The following is a 19,110-nucleotide window of genomic DNA, read 5'->3' on the forward strand; positions in this document are numbered from 1 at the left end:
TTTAAAACACCATTTCTCGACCACAATATGCTTTTTCAAGAAAGCCATTTTCCCATGGTGAGAGACTCATTTTCTGTGAGAAAATGCATTAAAAGGAGGGATTTCATCAGAAACACAAAAAATACATACTGAACATGTCTGAAAACGCACAGAACCTTTGAAATAGAAGGTTTCTCACCAAAAAACACATTGGTGAAACCCCTACTTTAAGGCTCTGAGTGTTTGCAGACAGTTACAACAGGCATGTTTGAACTATAACGTTTTTAGTGAAATCATGTTTCTCTCGAGGAGAAAACGCGTTTAAAGCCATAAAAAGATTTCACTGTGTTTTGGCATTGGAACAAGCTACCAACAAACTAAACAATGATCAGAACTGGATAAATTACACATTGACATTGGGTGAAATCATGGAACTCTTAAGGATGTGTTGCAGACTTGTTGAATAGATTCATTTTTCTTGTTTTGTTTGTTTTTGATGAAATTGTGCTTTTGTTGTCGAGAAAAGGCGTTTAACGAGATAAAAAGGTTTAGTGCGTTATGAATACGGGCTAGGTTACCTAAAGTAAAAATGTGAACTAAATAAGGCCGGGAGTCGTTTTATTGTTTAAAACACCATTTCTCGACCAGAATATGCGTTTTCAAAAAAGCCATTTTCCCATGGTGAGAGACTCATTTTCTGTGAGAAAATGCATTAAAAGGAGGGTTTTCATCAGAAAACACAAAAAATACATACTGAACATGTCTGAAAACGCACAGAACCTTTGAAATAGAAGGTTTCTCACCAAAAAACACATTGGTGAAAACCCTACTTTAAGGCTCTGAGAGTGTTTGCAGACATGTACAACAGGCATGTTTAAACTATAACGTTTTTAGTGAAATCATGTTTCTGTCGAGGAGAAAACGCGTTTAAAGCCATAAAAAGATTTCACTGTGTTTTGGCATTGGACCAAGCTACCAACAACCTAAACAATGATCAGAACTGGAGAAATTACACGTTGACATTGGGTGAAATCATGTAACTCTTAAGGATGTGTTGCAGACTTGTTGAATAGATTCATTTTTCTTGTTTTGTTTGTTTTTGATGAAATTGTGCTTTTGTTGTCGAGAAAAGGCGTTTAACGCGATAAAAAGGTTTAGTGCGTTATGAATACGGGCTAGGTTACCAAAAGTAAAAATGTGAACTAAATAAGGCCGGGAGTCGTTTTTATTGTTTAAAACACCATTTCTCGACCACAATATGCTTTTTCAAGAAAGCCATTTTGCCATGGCAAGAGACTAATTTTCTGTGAGAAAATGCATTAAAAGGAGGGATTTCATCAGAAACACAAAAAATACATATTGTACGTGTCTGAAAACGCACAGAACCTTGAAATAGAAGGTTTCTCACCAAAAAACACATTGGTGAAAACCCTACTTTAAGGCTCTGAGAGTGTTTGCAGACATGTACAACAGGCGTGTTTAAACTATAACGTTTTTAGTGAAATCATGTTTCTCTCGAGGAGAAAACGCGTTTAAAGCCATAAAAAGATTTCACTGTGTTTTGGCATTGGACCAAGCTACCAACAACCTAAACAATGATCAGAACTGGAGAAATTACACATTGACATTGGGTGAAATCATGTAACTCTTAAGGATGTGTTGCAGACTTGTTGAATAGATTCATTTTTCTTGTTTGTTTTTTTTTTTGATGAAATTGTGCTTTTGTTGTCGAGAAAAGGCGTTTAACGCGATAAAAAGGTTTAGTGCGTTATGAATACGGGCTAGGTTAACAAAAGTAAAAATGTGAACTAAATAAGGCCGGGAGTCGTTTTTATTGTTTAAAACACCATTTCTCGACCACAATATGCTTTCTCAAGAAAGCCATTTCCCCATGGCGAGAGACTCATTTTCTGTGAGAAAATGCATTAAAAGGAGGGATTTCATCAGAAACACAAAAAATACATATTGTACTTGTCTGATAACGCACAGAACCTTGAAATAGAAGGTTTCTCACCAAAAAACACATTGGTGAAAACCCTACTTTAAGGCTATGAGTGTTTGCAGACAGTTACAACAGGCATGTTTGAACTATATCGTTTTTAGTGAAATCATGTTTTTCTCGAGGAGAAAACGCGTTTAAAGCCATAAAGAGATTTCACTGTGTTTTGGCATTGGACCAAGCTACCAACAACCTAAACAATGATCAGAACTGGAGAAATTACACATTGACATTGGGTGAAATCATGTAACTCTTAAGGATGTGTTGCAGACTTGTTGAATAGATTCATTTTTCTTGTTTTGTTTGTTTTTGATGAAATTGTGCTTTTGTTGTCGAGAAAAGTCGTTTAACGCGATAAAAAGGTTTAGTGCGTTATGAATACGGGCTAGGTTACCAAAAGTAAAAATGTGAACTAAATAAGGCCGGGAGTCGTTTTTATTGTTTAAAACACCATTTCTTGACCACAATATGCTTTTTCAAGAAAGCCATTTTGCCATGGCAAGAGACTCATTTTCTGTGAGAAAATGCATTAAAAGGAGGGATTTCATCAGAAACACAAAAAATACATATTGTACGTGTCTGAAAACGCACAGAACCTTGAAATAGAAGGTTTCTCACCAAAAAACACATTGGTGAAAACCCTACTTTAAGGCTCTGAGAGTGTTTGCAGACATGTACAACAGGCATGTTTAAACTATAACGTTTTTAGTGAAATCATATTTCTCTCGAGGAGAAAACGCGTTTAAAGCCATAAAAAGATTTCACTGTGTTTTGGCATTGGACCAAGCTACCAACAACCTAAACAATGATCAGAACTGGAGAAATTACACATTGACATTGGGTGAAATCATGTAACTCTTAAGGATGTGTTGCAGACTTGTTGAATAGATTCATTTTTCTTGTTTTGTTTGTTTTTGATGAAATTGTGCTTTTGTTGTCGAGAAAAGTCGTTTAACGCGATAAAAAGGTTTAGTGCGTTATGAATACGGGCTAGGTTACCAAAAGTAAAAATGTGAACTAAATAAGGCCGGGAGTCGTTTTTATTGTTTAAAACACCATTTCTCGACCACAATATGCTTTTTCAAGAAAGCCATTTTGCCATGGCAAGAGTCTAATTTTCTGTGAGAAAATGCATTAAAAGGAGGGATTTCATCAGAAACACAAAAAATACATATTGTACGTGTCTGAAAACGCACAGAACCTTGAAATAGAAGGTTTCTCACCAAAAAACACATTGGTGAAAACCCTACTTTAAGGCTCTGAGAGTGTTTGCAGACATGTACAACAGGCATGTTTAAACTATAACGTTTTTAGTGAAATCATGTTTCTCTCGAGGAGAAAACGCGTTTAAAGCCATAAAAAGATTTCACTGTGTTTTGGCATTGGACCAAGCTACCAACAACCTAAACAATGATCAGAACTGGAGAAATTACACATTGACATTGGGTGAAATCATGTAACTCTTAAGGATGTGTTGCAGACTTGTTGAATAGATTCATTTTTCTTGTTTTGTTTGTTTTTGATGAAATTGTGCTTTTGTTGTCGAGAAAAGTCGTTTAACGCGATAAAAAGGTTTAGTGCGTTATGAATACGGGCTAAGTTACCAAAAGTAAAAATGTGAACTAAATAAGGCCGGGAGTCGTTTTTAATGTTTAAAACACCATTTCTCGACCACAATATGCTTTTTCAAGATAGCCATTTTGCCATGGCAAGAGACTCATTTTCTGTGAGAAAATGCATTAAAAGGAGGGATTTCATCAGAAACACAAAAAATACATATTGTACGTGTCTGAAAACGCACAGAACCTTGAAATAGGTTTCTCACCAAAAAACACATTGGTGAAAACCCTACTTTAAGGCTCTGAGAGTGTTTGCAGACATGTACAACAGGCGTGTTTAAACTATAACGTTTTTAGTGAAATCATGTTTCTCTCGAGGAGAAAACGCGTTTAAAGCCATAAAAAGATTTCACTGTGTTTTGGCATTGGACCAAGCTACCAACAACCTAAACAATGATCAGAACTGGAGAAATTACACATTGACATTGGGTGAAATCATGTAACTCTTAAGATTGTGTTGCAGACTTGTTGAATAGATTCATTTTTCTTGTTTTGTTTGTTTTTGATGAAATTGTGCTTTTGTTGTCGAGAAAAGTCGTTTAACGCGATAAAAAGGTTTAGTGCGTTATGAATACGGGCTAGGTTACCAAAAGTAAAAATGTGAACTAAATAAGGCCGGGAGTCGTTTTTATTGTTTAAAACACCATTTCTCGACCACAATATGCTTTTTCAAGAAAGCCATTTTGCCATGGCAAGAGACTAATTTTCTGTGAGAAAATGCATTAAAAGGAGGGATTTCATCAGAAACACAAAAAATACATATTGTACGTGTCTGAAAACGCACAGAACCTTGAAATAGAAGGTTTCTCACCAAAAAACACATTGGTGAAAACCCTACTTTAAGGCTCTGAGAGTGTTTGCAGACATGTACAACAGGCGTGTTTAAACTATAACGTTTTTAGTGAAATCATGTTTCTCTCGAGGAGAAAACGCGTTTAAAGCCATAAAAAGATTTCACTGTGTTTTGGCATTGGACCAAGCTACCAACAACCTAAACAATGATCAGAACTGGAGAAATTACACATTGACATTGGGTGAAATCATGTAACTCTTAAGGATGTGTTGCAGACTTGTTGAATAGATTCATTTTTCTTGTTTTGTTTTTTTTTTGATGAAATTGTGCTTTTGTTGTCGAGAAAAGGCGTTTAACGCGATAAAAAGGTTTAGTGCGTTATGAATACGGGCTAGGTTAACAAAAGTAAAAATGTGAACTAAATAAGGCCGGGAGTCGTTTTTATTGTTTAAAACACCATTTCTCGACCACAATATGCTTTCTCAAGAAAGCCATTTCCCCATGGCGAGAGACTCATTTTCTGTGAGAAAATGCATTAAAAGGAGGGATTTCATCAGAAACACAAAAAATACATATTGTACTTGTCTGATAACGCACAGAACCTTGAAATAGAAGGTTTCTCACCAAAAAACACATTGGTGAAAACCCTACTTTAAGGCTCTGAGTGTTTGCACACATGTACAACAGGCATGTTTGAACTATATCGTTTTTAGTGAAATCATGTTTTTCTCGAGGAGAAAACGCGTTTAAAGCCATAAAGAGATTTCACTGTGTTTTGGCATTGGACCAAGCTACCAACAACCTAAACAATGATCAGAACAGGAGAAATTACACATTGACATTGGGTGAAATCATGTAACTCTTAAGGATGTGTTGCAGACTTGTTGAATAGATTCATTTTTCTTGTTTTGTTTGTTTTTGATGAAATTGTGCTTTTGTTGTCGAGAAAAGTCGTTTAACGCGATAAAAAGGTTTAGTGCGTTATGAATACGGGCTAGGTTACCAAAAGTAAAAATGTGAACTAAATAAGGCCGGGAGTCGTTTTTATTGTTTAAAACACCATTTCTTGACCACAATATGCTTTTTCAAGAAAGCCATTTTGCCATGGCAAGAGACTCATTTTCTGTGAGAAAATGCATTAAAAGGAGGGATTTCATCAGAAACACAAAAAATACATATTGTACGTGTCTGAAAACGCACAGAACCTTGAAATAGAAGGTTTCTCACCAAAAAACACATTGGTGAAAACCCTACTTTAAGGCTCTGAGAGTGTTTGCAGACATGTACAACAGGCATGTTTAAACTATAACGTTTTTAGTGAAATCATATTTCTCTCGAGCAGAAAACGCGTTTAAAGCCATAAAAAGATTTCACTGTGTTTTGGCATTGGACCAAGCTACCAACAACCTAAACAATGATCAGAACTGGAGAAATTACACATTGACATTGGGTGAAATCATGTAACTCTTAATGATGTGTTGCAGACTTGTTGAATAGATTCATTTTTCTTGTTTTGTTTGTTTTTGATGAAATTGTGCTTTTCTTGTCGAGAAAAGGCGTTTAACGCGATAAAAAGGTTTAGTGCGTTATGAATACGGGCTAGGTTACCAAAAGTAAAAATGTGAACTAAATAAGGCCGGGAGTCGTTTTTTATTGTTTAAAACACTATTTCTCGACCACAATCTGCTTTTTCAAGATAGCCATTTTGCCATGGCAAGAGACTCATTTTCTGTGAGAAAATGCATTAAAAGGAGGGATTTCATCAGAAACACAAAAAATACATATTGTACGTGTCTGAAAACGCACAGAACCTTGAAATAGAAGGTTTCTCACCAAAAAACACATTGGTGAAAACCCTACTTTAAGGCTCTGAGAGTGTTTGCAGACATGTACAACAGGCGTGTTTAAACTATAACGTTTTTAGTGAAATCATGTTTCTCTCGAGGAGAAAACGCGTTTAAAGCCATAAAAAGATTTCACTGTGTTTTGGCATTGGACCAAGCTACCAACAACCTAAACAATGATCAGAACTGGAGAAATTACACATTGACATTGGGTGAAATCATGTAACTCTTAAGGATGTGTTGCAGACTTGTTGAATAGATTCATTTTTCTTGTTTTGTTTGTTTTTGATGAAATTGTGCTTTTGTTGTCGAGAAAAGTCGTTTAACGCGATAAAAAGGTTTAGTGCGTTATGATTACGGGCTAGGTTACCAAAAGTAAAAATGTGAACTAAATAAGGCCGGGAGTCGTTTTTATTGTTTAAAACACCATTTCTTGACCACAATATGCTTTTTCAAGAAAGCCATTTTGCCATGGCAAGAGACTCATTTTCTGTGAGAAAATGCATTAAAAGGAGGGATTTCATCAGAAACACAAAAAATACATATTGTACGTGTCTGAAAACGCACAGAACCTTGAAATAGAAGGTTTCTCACCAAAAAACACATTGGTGAAAACCCTACTTTAAGGCTCTGAGAGTGTTTGCAGACATGTACAACAGGCATGTTTAAACTATAACGTTTTTAGTGAAATCATATTTCTCTCGAGGAGAAAACGCGTTTAAAGCCATAAAAAGATTTCACTGTGTTTTGGCATTGGACCAAGCTACCAACAACCTAAACAATGATCAGAACTGGAGAAATTACACATTGACATTGGGTGAAATCATGTAACTCTTAAGGATGTGTTGCAGACTTGTTGAATAGATTCATTTTTCTTGTTTTGTTTGTTTTTGATGAAATTGTGCTTTTGTTGTCGAGAAAAGTCGTTTAACGCGATAAAAAGGTTTAGTGCGTTATGAATACGGGCTAGGTTACCAAAAGTAAAAATGTGAACTAAATAAGGCCGGGAGTCGTTTTTATTGTTTAAAACACCATTTCTCGACCACAATATGCTTTTTCAAGAAAGCCATTTTGCCATGGCAAGAGTCTAATTTTCTGTGAGAAAATGCATTAAAAGGAGGGATTTCATCAGAAACACAAAAAATACATATTGTACGTGTCTGAAAACGCACAGAACCTTGAAATAGAAGGTTTCTCACCAAAAAACACATTGGTGAAAACCCTACTTTAAGGCTCTGAGAGTGTTTGCAGACATGTACAACAGGCATGTTTAAACTATAACGTTTTTAGTGAAATCATGTTTCTCTCGAGGAGAAAACGCGTTTAAAGCCATAAAAAGATTTCACTGTGTTTTGGCATTGGACCAAGCTACCAACAACCTAAACAATGATCAGAACTGGAGAAATTACACATTGACATTGGGTGAAATCATGTAACTCTTAAGGATGTGTTGCAGACTTGTTGAATAGATTCATTTTTCTTGTTTTGTTTGTTTTTGATGAAATTGTGCTTTTGTTGTCGAGAAAAGTCGTTTAACGCGATAAAAAGGTTTAGTGCGTTATGAATACGGGCTAAGTTACCAAAAGTAAAAATGTGAACTAAATAAGGCCGGGAGTCGTTTTTAATGTTTAAAACACCATTTCTCGACCACAATATGCTTTTTCAAGATAGCCATTTTGCCATGGCAAGAGACTCATTTTCTGTGAGAAAATGCATTAAAAGGAGGGATTTCATCAGAAACACAAAAAATACATATTGTACGTGTCTGAAAACGCACAGAACCTTGAAATAGGTTTCTCACCAAAAAACACATTGGTGAAAACCCTACTTTAAGGCTCTGAGAGTGTTTGCAGACATGTACAACAGGCGTGTTTAAACTATAACGTTTTTAGTGAAATCATGTTTCTCTCGAGGAGAAAACGCGTTTAAAGCCATAAAAAGATTTCACTGTGTTTTGGCATTGGACCAAGCTACCAACAACCTAAACAATGATCAGAACTGGAGAAATTACACATTGACATTGGGTGAAATCATGTAACTCTTAAGATTGTGTTGCAGACTTGTTGAATAGATTCATTTTTCTTGTTTTGTTTGTTTTTGATGAAATTGTGCTTTTGTTGTCGAGAAAAGTCGTTTAACGCGATAAAAAGGTTTAGTGCGTTATGAATACGGGCTAGGTTACCAAAAGTAAAAATGTGAACTAAATAAGGCCGGGAGTCGTTTTTATTGTTTAAAACACCATTTCTCGACCACAATATGCTTTTTCAAGAAAGCCATTTTGCCATGGCAAGAGACTAATTTTCTGTGAGAAAATGCATTAAAAGGAGGGATTTCATCAGAAACACAAAAAATACATATTGTACGTGTCTGAAAACGCACAGAACCTTGAAATAGAAGGTTTCTCACCAAAAAACACATTGGTGAAAACCCTACTTTAAGGCTCTGAGAGTGTTTGCAGACATGTACAACAGGCGTGTTTAAACTATAACGTTTTTAGTGAAATCATGTTTCTCTCGAGGAGAAAACGCGTTTAAAGCCATAAAAAGATTTCACTGTGTTTTGGCATTGGACCAAGCTACCAACAACCTAAACAATGATCAGAACTGGAGAAATTACACATTGACATTGGGTGAAATCATGTAACTCTTAAGGATGTGTTGCAGACTTGTTGAATAGATTCATTTTTCTTGTTTTGTTTTTTTTTTTGATGAAATTGTGCTTTTGTTGTCGAGAAAAGGCGTTTAACGCGATAAAAAGGTTTAGTGCGTTATGAATACGGGCTAGGTTAACAAAAGTAAAAATGTGAACTAAATAAGGCCGGGAGTCGTTTTTATTGTTTAAAACACCATTTCTCGACCACAATATGCTTTCTCAAGAAAGCCATTTCCCCATGGCGAGAGACTCATTTTCTGTGAGAAAATGCATTAAAAGGAGGGATTTCATCAGAAACACAAAAAATACATATTGTACTTGTCTGATAACGCACAGAACCTTGAAATAGAAGGTTTCTCACCAAAAAACACATTGGTGAAAACCCTACTTTAAGGCTCTGAGTGTTTGCAGACAGTTACAACAGGCATGTTTGAACTATATCGTTTTTAGTGAAATCATGTTTTTCTCGAGGAGAAAACGCGTTTAAAGCCATAAAGAGATTTCACTGTGTTTTGGCATTGGACCAAGCTACCAACAACCTAAACAATGATCAGAACAGGAGAAATTACACATTGACATTGGGTGAAATCATGTAACTCTTAAGGATGTGTTGCAGACTTGTTGAATAGATTCATTTTTCTTGTTTTGTTTGTTTTTGATGAAATTGTGCTTTTGTTGTCGAGAAAAGTCGTTTAACGCGATAAAAAGGTTTAGTGCGTTATGAATACGGGCTAGGTTACCAAAAGTAAAAATGTGAACTAAATAAGGCCGGGAGTCGTTTTTATTGTTTAAAACACCATTTCTTGACCACAATATGCTTTTTCAAGAAAGCCATTTTGCCATGGCAAGAGACTCATTTTCTGTGAGAAAATGCATTAAAAGGAGGGATTTCATCAGAAACACAAAAAATACATATTGTACGTGTCTGAAAACGCACAGAACCTTGAAATAGAAGGTTTCTCACCAAAAAACACATTGGTGAAAACCCTACTTTAAGGCTCTGAGAGTGTTTGCAGACATGTACAACAGGCATGTTTAAACTATAACGTTTTTAGTGAAATCATATTTCTCTCGAGCAGAAAACGCGTTTAAAGCCATAAAAAGATTTCACTGTGTTTTGGCATTGGACCAAGCTACCAACAACCTAAACAATGATCAGAACTGGAGAAATTACACATTGACATTGGGTGAAATCATGTAACTCTTAATGATGTGTTGCAGACTTGTTGAATAGATTCATTTTTCTTGTTTTGTTTGTTTTTGATGAAATTGTGCTTTTCTTGTCGAGAAAAGGCGTTTAACGCGATAAAAAGGTTTAGTGCGTTATGAATACGGGCTAGGTTACCAAAAGTAAAAATGTGAACTAAATAAGGCCGGGAGTCGTTTTTATTGTTTAAAACACTATTTCTCGACCACAATATGCTTTTTCAAGATAGCCATTTTGCCATGGCAAGAGACTCATTTTCTGTGAGAAAATGCATTAAAAGGAGGGATTTCATCAGAAACACAAAAAATACATATTGTACGTGTCTGAAAACGCACAGAACCTTGAAATAGAAGGTTTCTCACCAAAAAACACATTGGTGAAAACCCTACTTTAAGGCTCTGAGAGTGTTTGCAGACATGTACAACAGGCGTGTTTAAACTATAACGTTTTTAGTGAAATCATGTTTCTCTCGAGGAGAAAACGCGTTTAAAGCCATAAAAAGATTTCACTGTGTTTTGGCATTGGACCAAGCTACCAACAACCTAAACAATGATCAGAACTGGAGAAATTACACATTGACATTGGGTGAAATCATGTAACTCTTAAGGATGTGTTGCAGACTTGTTGAATAGATTCATTTTTCTTGTTTTGTTTGTTTTTGATGAAATTGTGCTTTTGTTGTCGAGAAAAGTCGTTTAACGCGATAAAAAGGTTTAGTGCGTTATGAATACGGGCTAGGTTACCAAAAGTAAAAATGTGAACTAAATAAGGCCGGGAGTCGTTTTTATTGTTTAAAACACCATTTCTCGACCACAATATGCTTTTTCAAGAAAGCCATTTTGCCATGGCAAGAGTCTAATTTTCTGTGAGAAAATGCATTAAAAGGAGGGATTTCATCAGAAACACAAAAAATACATATTGTACGTGTCTGAAAACGCACAGAACCTTGAAATAGAAGGTTTCTCACCAAAAAACACATTGGTGAAAACCCTACTTTAAGGCTCTGAGAGTGTTTGCAGACATGTACAACAGGCATGTTTAAACTATAACGTTTTTAGTGAAATCATGTTTCTCTCGAGGAGAAAACGCGTTTAAAGCCATAAAAAGATTTCACTGTGTTTTGGCATTGGACCAAGCTACCAACAACCTAAACAATGATCAGAACTGGAGAAATTACACATTGACATTGGGTGAAATCATGTAACTCTTAAGGATGTGTTGCAGACTTGTTGAATAGATTCATTTTTCTTGTTTTGTTTGTTTTTGATGAAATTGTGCTTTTCTTGTCGAGAAAAGGCGTTTAACGCGATAAAAAGGTTTAGTGCGTTATGAATACGGGCTAGGTTACCAAAAGTAAAAATGTGACCTAAATAAGGCCGGGAGTCGTTTTTATTGTTTAAAACACCATTTCTCGACCACAATATGCTTTTTCAAGATAGCCATTTTGCCATGGCAAGAGACTCATTTTCTGTGAGAAAATGCATTAAAAGGAGGGATTTCATCAGAAACACAAAAAATACATATTGTACGTGTCTGAAAACGCACAGAACCTTGAAATAGAAGGTTTCTCACCAAAAAACACATTGGTGAAAACCCTACTTTAAGGCTCTGAGAGTGTTTGCAGACATGTACAACAGGCGTGTTTAAACTATAACGTTTTTAGTGAAATCATGTTTCTCTCGAGGAGAAAACGCGTTTAAAGCCATAAAAAGATTTCACTGTGTTTTGGCATTGGACCAAGCTACCAACAACCTAAACAATGATCAGAACTGGAGAAATTACACATTGACATTGGGTGAAATCATGTAACTCTTAAGGATGTGTTGCAGACTTGTTGAATAGATTCATTTTTCTTGTTTTGTTTGTTTTTGATGAAATTGTGCTTTTGTTGTCGAGAAAAGTCGTTTAACGCGATAAAAAGGTTTAGTGCGTTATGAATACGGGCTAGGTTACCAAAAGTAAAAATGTGAACTAAATAAGGCCGGGAGTCGTTTTTATTGTTTAAAACACCATTTCTCGACCACAATATGCTTTTTCAAGAAAGCCATTTTGCCATGGCAAGAGACTAATTTTCTGTGAGAAAATGCATTAAAAGGAGGGATTCATCAGAAACACAAAAAATACATATTGTACGTGTCTGAAAACGCACAGAACCTTGAAATAGAAGGTTTCTCACCAAAAAACACATTGGTGAAAACCCTACTTTAAGGCTCTGAGATTGTTTGCAGACATGTACAACAGGCATGTTTAAACTATAACGTTTTTAGTGAAATCATGTTTCTCTCGAGGAGAAAACGCGTTTAAAGCCATAAAAAGATTTCACTGTGTTTTGGCATTGGACCAAGCTACCAACAACCTAAACAATGATCAGAACTGGAGAAATTACACATTGACATTGGGTGAAAACATGTAACTCTTAAGGATGTGTTGCAGACTTGTTGAATAGATTCATTTTTCTTGTTTTGTTTGTTTTTGATGAAATTGTGCTTTTGTTGTCGAGAAAAGGCGTTTAACGCGATAAAAAGGTTTAGTGCGTTATGAATACGGGCTAGGTTACCAAAAGTAAAAATGTGAACTAAATAAGGCCGGGAGTCGTTTTTATTGTTTAAAACACCATTTCTCGACCACAATATGCTTTTTCAAGAAAGCCATTTTGCCATGGCAAGAGACTAATTTTCTGTGAGAAAATGCATTAAAAGGAGGGATTTCATCAGAAACACAAAAAATACATATTGTACGTGTCTGAAAACGCACAGAACCTTGAAATAGAAGGTTTCTCACCAAAAAACACATTGGTGAAAACCCTACTTTAAGGCTCTGAGAGTGTTTGCAGACATGTACAACAGGCGTGTTTAAACTATAACGTTTTTAGTGAAATCATGTTTCTCTCGAGGAGAAAACGCGTTTAAAGCCATAAAAAGATTTCACTGTGTTTTGGCATTGGACCAAGCTACCAACAAACTAAACAATGATCAGAACTGGAGAAATTACACATTGACATTGGGTGAAATCATGTAACTCTTAAGGATGTGTTGCAGACTTGTTGAATAGATTCATTTTTCTTGTTTTTTTTTTTTTTTGATGAAATTGTGCTTTTGTTGTCGAGAAAAGGCGTTTAACGCGATAAAAAGGTTTAGTGCGTTATGAATACGGGCTAGGTTAACAAAAGTAAAAATGTGAACTAAATAAGGCCGGGAGTCGTTTTTATTGTTTAAAACACCATTTCTCGACCACAATATGCTTTCTCAAGAAAGCCATTTCCCCATGGCGAGAGACTCATTTTCTGTGAGAAAATGCATTAAAAGGAGGGATTTCATCAGAAACACAAAAAATACATATTGTACTTGTCTGAAAACGCACAGAACCTTGAAATAGAAGGTTTCTCACCAAAAAACACATTGGTGAAAACCCTACTTTAAGGCTCTGAGTGTTTGCAGACAGTTACAACAGGCATGTTTGAACTATATCGTTTTTAGTGAAATCATGTTTTTCTCGAAGAGAAAACGCGTTTAAAGCCATAAAGAGATTTCACTGTGTTTTGGCATTGGACCAAGCTACCAACAACCTAAACAATGATCAGAACTGGAGAAATTACACATTGACATTGGGTGAAATCATGTAACTCTTAAGGATGTGTTGCAGACTTGTTGAATAGATTCATTTTTCTTGTTTTGTTTGTTTTTGATGAAATTGTGCTTTTGTTGTCGAGAAAAGTCGTTTAACGCGATAAAAAGGTTTAGTGCGTTATGAATACGGGCTACGTTACCAAAAGTAAAAATGTGAACTAAATAAGGCCGGGAGTCGTTTTTATTGTTTAAAACACCATTTCTCGACCACAATATGCTTTTTCAAGAAAGCCATTTTGCCATGGCAAGAGACTAATTTTCTGTGAGAAAATGCATTAAAAGGAGGGATTCATCAGAAACACAAAAAATACATATTGTACGTGTCTGAAAACGCACAGAACCTTGAAATAGAAGGTTTCTCACCAAAAAACACATTGGTGAAAACCCTACTTTAAGGCTCTGAGATTGTTTGCAGACATGTACAACAGGCATGTTTAAACTATAACGTTTTTAGTGAAATCATGTTTCTCTCGAGGAGAAAACGCGTTTAAAGCCATAAAAAGATTTCACTGTGTTTTGGCATTGGACCAAGCTACCAACAACCTAAACAATGATCAGAACTGGAGAAATTACACATTGACATTGGGTGAAAACATGTAACTCTTAAGGATGTGTTGCAGACTTGTTGAATAGATTCATTTTTCTTGTTTTGTTTGTTTTTGATGAAATTGTGCTTTTGTTGTCGAGAAAAGGCGTTTAACGCGATAAAAAGGTTTAGTGCGTTATGAATACGGGCTAGGTTACCAAAAGTAAAAATGTGAACTAAATAAGGCCGGGAGTCGTTTTTATTGTTTAAAACACCATTTCTCGACCACAATATGCTTTTTCAAGAAAGCCATTTTGCCATGGCAAGAGACTAATTTTCTGTGAGAAAATGCATTAAAAGGAGGGATTTCATCAGAAACACAAAAAATACATATTGTACGTGTCTGAAAACGCACAGAACCTTGAAATAGAAGGTTTCTCACCAAAAAACACATTGGTGAAAACCCTACTTTAAGGCTCTGAGAGTGTTTGCAGACATGTACAACAGGCGTGTTTAAACTATAACGTTTTTAGTGAAATCATGTTTCTCTCGAGGAGAAAACGCGTTTAAAGCCATAAAAAGATTTCACTGTGTTTTGGCATTGGACCAAGCTACCAACAACCTAAACAATGATCAGAACTGGAGAAATTACACATTGACATTGGGTGAAATCATGTAACTCTTAAGGATGTGTTGCAGACTTGTTGAATAGATTCATTTTTCTTGTTGTTTTTTTTTTTTGATGAAATTGTGCTTTTGTTGTCGAGAAAAGGCGTTTAACGCGATAAAAAGGTTTAGTGCGTTATGAATACGGGCTAGGTTACCAAAAGTAAAAATGTGAACTAAATAAGGCCGGGAGTCGTTTTTATTGTTTAAAACACCATTTCTCGACCACAATATGCTTTCTCAAGAAAGCCATTTCCCCATGGCGAGAGACTCATTTTCTGTGAGAAAATGCATTAAAAGGAGGGATTTCATCAGAAACACAAAAAATACATATTGTACTTGTCTGATAACGCACAGAACCTTGAAATAGAAGGTTTCTCACCAAAAAACACATTGGTGAAAACCCTACTTTAAGGCTCTGAGTGTTTGCAGACAGTTACAACAGGCATGTTTGAACTATATCGTTTTTAGTGAAATCATGTTTTTCTCGAGGAGAAAACGCGTTTAAAGCCATAAAGAGATTTCACTGTGTTTTGGCATTGGACCAAGCTACCAACAACCTAAACAATGATCAGAACTGGAGAAATTACACATTGACATTGGGTGAAATCATGTAACTCTTAAGGGTGTGTTGCAGACTTGTTGAATATATTCATTTTTCTTGTTTTGTTTGTTTTTGATGAAATTGTGCTTTTGTTGTCGAGAAAAGTCGTTTAACGCGATAAAAAGGTTTAGTGCGTTATGAATACGGGCTAGGTTACCAAAAGTAAAAATGTGAACTAAATAAGGCCGGGAGTCGTTTTTATTGTTTAAAACACCATTTCTTGACCACAATATGCTTTTTCAAGAAAGCCATTTTGCCATGGCAAGAGACTCATTTTCTGTGAGAAAATGCATTAAAAGGAGGGATTTCATCAGAAACAAAAAAAATACATATTGTACGTGTCTGAAAACGCACAGAACCTTGAAATAGAAGGTTTCTCACCAAAAAACACATTGGTGAAAACCCTACTTTAAGGCTCTGAGAGTGTTTGCAGACATGTACAACAGGCATGTTTAAACTATAACGTTTTTAGTGAAATCATATTTCTCTCGAGGAGAAAACGCGTTTAAAGCCATAAAAAGATTTCACTGTGTTTTGGCATTGGACCAAGCTACCAACAACCTAAACAATGATCAGAACTGGAGAAATTACACATTGACATTGGGTGAAATCATGTAACTCTTAAGGATGTGTTGCAGACTTGTTGAATAGATTCATTTTTCTTGTTTTGTTTGTTTTTGATGAAATTGTGCTTTTCTTGTCGAGAAAAGGCGTTTAACGCGATAAAAAGGTTTAGTGCGTTATGAATACGGGCTAGGTTACCAAAAGTAAAAATGTGAACTAAATAAGGCCGGGAGTCGTTTTTATTGTTTAAAACACCATTTCTCGACCACAATATGCTTTTTCAAGATAGCCATTTTGCCATGGCAAGAGACTCATTTTCTGTGAGAAAATGCATTAAAAGGAGGGATTTCATCAGAAACACAAAAAATACATATTGTACGTGTCTGAAAACGCACAGAACCTTGAAATAGAAGGTATCTCACCAAAAAACACATTGGTGAAAACCCTACTTTAAGGCTCTGAGAGTGTTTGCAGACATGTACAACAGGCGTGTTTAAACTATAACGTTTTTAGTGAAATCATGTTTCTCTCGAGGAGAAAACGCGTTTAAAGCCATAAAAAGATTTCACTGTGTTTTGGCATTGGACCAAGCTACCAACAACCTAAACAATGATCAGAACTGGAGAAATTACACATTGACATTGGGTGAAATCATGTAACTCTTAAGGATGTGTTGCAGACTTGTTGAATAGATTCATTTTTCTTGTTTTGTTTGTTTTTGCTGAAATTGTGCTTTTGTTGTCGAGAAAAGGCGTTTAACGCGATAAAAAGGTTTAGTGCGTTATGAATACGGGCTAGGTTACCAAAAGTAAAAATGTGAACTAAATAAGGCCGGGAGTCGTTTTTATTGTTTAAAACACCATTTCTCGACCACAATATGCTTTTTCAAGATAGCCATTTTGCCATGGCAAGAGACTCATTTTCTGTGAGAAAATGCATTAAAAGGAGGGATTTCATCAGAAACACAAAAAATACATATTGTACGTGTCTGAAAACGCACAGAACCTTGAAATAGAAGGTATCTCACCAAAAAACACATTGGTGAAAACCCTACTTTAAGGCTCTGAGAGTGTTTGCAGAAATGTACAACAGGCGTGTTTAAACTATAACGTTTTTAGTGAAATCATGTTTCTCTCGAGGAGAAAACGCGTTTAAAGCCATAAAAAGATTTCACTGTGTTTTGGCATTGGACCAAGCTACCAACAACCTAAACAATGATCAGAACTGGAGAAATTACACATTGACATTGGGTGAAATCATGTAACTCTTAAGGATGTGTTGCAGACTTGTTGAATAGATTCATTTTTCTTGTTTTGTTTGTTTTTGCTGAAATTGTGCTTTTGTTGTCGAGAAAAGGCGTTTAACGCGATAAAAAGGTTTAGTGCGTTATGAATACGGGCTAGGTTACCAAAAGTAAAAATGTGAACTAAATAAGGCCGGGAGTCGTTTTTATTGTTTAAAACACCATTTCTCGACCACAATATGCTTTTTCAAGAAAGCCATTTTCCCATGGTGAGAGACTCATTTTCAGTGAGAAAATGCATTAAAAGGAGGGATTTCATCAGAAACACAAAAAATACATACTGAACATGTCTGAAAACGCACAGAACCTTTGAAATAGAAGGTTTCTCACCAAAAAACACATTGGTGAAACCCCTACTTTAAGGCTCTGAGTGTTTGCAGACAGTTACAACAGGCATGTTTGAACTATAACGTTTTTAGTGAAATCATGTTTCTCTCGAGGAGAAAACGCGTTTAAAGCCATAAAAATATTTCACTGTGTTTTGGCATTGGAACAAGCTACCAACAACCTAAACAATGATCAGAACTGGAGAAATTACACATTGACATTGGGTGAAATCATGTAACTCTTAAGGATGTGTTGCAGACTTGTTGAATAGATTCATTTTTCTTGTTTTGTTTGTTTTTGATGAAATTGTGCTTTTGTTGTCGAGAAAAGTCGTTTAACGCGATAAAAAGGTTTAGTGCGTTATGAATACGGGCTAGGTTACCAAAAGTAAAAATGTGAACTAAATAAGGCCGGGAGTCGTTTTTATTGTTTAAAACACCATTTCTCGACCACAATATGCTTTTTCAAGAAAGCCATTTTGCCATGGCAAGAGTCTAATTTTCTGTGAGAAAATGCATTAAAAGGAGGGATTTCATCAGAAACACAAAAAATACATATTGTACGTGTCTGAAAACGCACAGAACCTTGAAATAGAAGGTTTCTCACCAAAAAACACATTGGTGAAAACCCTACTTTAAGGCTCTGAGAGTGTTTGCAGACATGTACAACAGGCATGTTTAAACTATAACGTTTTTAGTGAAATCATGTTTCTCTCGAGGAGAAAACGCGTTTAAAGCCATAAAAAGATTTCACTGTGTTTTGGCATTGGACCAAGCTACCAACAACCTAAACAATGATCAGAACTGGAGAAATTACACATTGACATTGGGTGAAATCATGTAACTCTTAAGGATGTGTTGCAGACTTGTTGAATAGATTCATTTTTCTTGTTTTGTTTGTTTTTGATGAAATTGTGCTTTTCTTGTCGAGAAAAGGCGTTTAACGCGATAAAAAGGTTTAGTGCGTTATGAATACGGGCTAGGTTACCAAAAGTAAAAATGTGACCTAAATAAGGCCGGGAGTCGTTTTTATTGTTTAAAACACCATTTCTCGACCACAATATGCTTTTTCAAGATAGCCATTTTGCCATGGCAAGAGACTCATTTTCTGTGAGAAAATGCATTAAAAGGAGGGATTTCATCAGAAACACAAAAAATACATATTGTACGTGTCTGAAAACGCACAGAACCTTGAAATAGAAGGTTTCTCACCAAAAAACACATTGGTGAAAACCCTACTTTAAGGCTCTGAGAGTGTTTGCAGACATGTACAACAGGCGTGTTTAAACTATAACGTTTTTAGTGAAATCATGTTTCTGTCGAGGAGAAAACGCGTTTAAAGCCATAAAAAGATTTCACTGTGTTTTGGCATTGGACCAAGCTACCAACAACCTAAACAATG

This window comes from Lampris incognitus, chromosome 3 (assembly GCF_029633865.1).
Source record: "Lampris incognitus isolate fLamInc1 chromosome 3, fLamInc1.hap2, whole genome shotgun sequence".
NCBI lineage: Eukaryota > Metazoa > Chordata > Actinopteri > Lampriformes > Lampridae > Lampris > Lampris incognitus.